A 1,542-nucleotide genomic window follows, 5' to 3' on the forward strand; every position below is an offset into this window, starting at 1 on the left:
CTGACAGCCACCTGAGCTTAGGGCCAGAGGGCTGAAGGTGGAGACGGGCGGGGAGAAGACCCACAGCTTGTTCACAGCCACCCGCGCCCCCACCAGAAGGAAACCACCCGAAACCCCAGCTATGGTGACCAGGCACCAACCGAGACACGCAGCCTCTGCTTTTTCCTGACCCTGGAGGCTTCTGGAGGTAGGAATCGCTGTGTTGATCTTAGATAACAGCACCAGCGAGCAAACACCCACGCGGGTTGTGTTATCTTTGGGAAACAGAGGTGGCCTGTGTGATGGAAACCACCCTGACCACATACCACAGAGGAGGCTGGTGGCAAGGAAGATCTGATGGACGGCAGAATCACTGAGGGAAGAGGGCGGCAGCACCCAGGAAAGTACCTCCGCCCACTCACAGCTGGGGAGTGGGGACAGACCCGGGTGGAAATGCGTGCAAATCTGGACCAGGAGGAAGACCATCGACTTGGGGAAAGAGCCAACTTCCCTGGCTCACTTCCCCCTCATTCCTTCCCAGGGTGGGTAATACCAAGCCCAGATTGGCACCTCCCTGTGCCTGCATCCTCCTGAGAACTGAGGTGCTCTACGCATGCTTCCTCTGGATAGCTTGCTGGCTGGTGATTTTCTTCCCATTGCAGGGCCTTGAGGGCCTGCCTTAATGAGTGGAGAAGCACTCGCCACTTTAATTGCTATGTGTACATGGTGTCTGACAACAAATTATCTTTATACACTTTCCACTGTAATTCATTTGTACTAATAGTTGGCTTAGCAAGCACTTTTTTCATTAATTAGGCTGAACCTTGGTCTGAATGAGGCAGGTTTGGGGGCTTTAGGAAGAGGTGTTATTTTCTGAGATGGCGCTTTTCGGTGGCCTTTTCCTCCTAGTTCTGGCTCCCATAGCCTCTAGGTCAGCATTGTTCAATAGAAATATGTCAGCTTCAAATAAGAGCTATGTAATTTTAAATTTCCCAGGAGTCTCATTAAAAAAACAGAGAAATGGGTAAAATAAACTTTAATAATATTTTAACTCTAAATATTCTAATATTATTGGTCCAACATGTAATAAAGATAACAATAATCAATGAGGTATTTGACCCTGGCTTTCTTTTTAAAAAAATATATTTTTATTGATTTCAGAGAGGAAGGGAGAAATAGAAACATCAATGATGAGAATCATTGATTGTCTGCCTCTTGCATGCCCCCTACTGAGGATCGAGCCTGCAACCCGGACACATGCCATTGACCGGAATCGAACTCAGGACCCTTCAGTCCGAAGGCTGATGCTCCATCCACTGAGCCAAACCAGCTAGGACCCTAGCTTTTATTTATTTATTTATTTTTAAATTTATTTACTAGGGGCCCGGTGCATGAAATTCATGCACGGGGGCGGGGGGAGTCCCCTCAGCCCGATGTGCACCCTCTATCACGTTCCGGGACCCTGGCCACTCCGGGCCTACGCGTGGGCCTACAGGCTCAGGGTGGGCTGGCTCCTGAGGACGCCTGTCCCGGGTACACAGGCCTTTTGGCTCCAGCATGATG

Source organism: Myotis davidii, unplaced genomic scaffold (assembly GCF_000327345.1).
Source record: "Myotis davidii unplaced genomic scaffold, ASM32734v1 scaffold73, whole genome shotgun sequence".
Lineage (NCBI taxonomy): Eukaryota > Metazoa > Chordata > Mammalia > Chiroptera > Vespertilionidae > Myotis > Myotis davidii.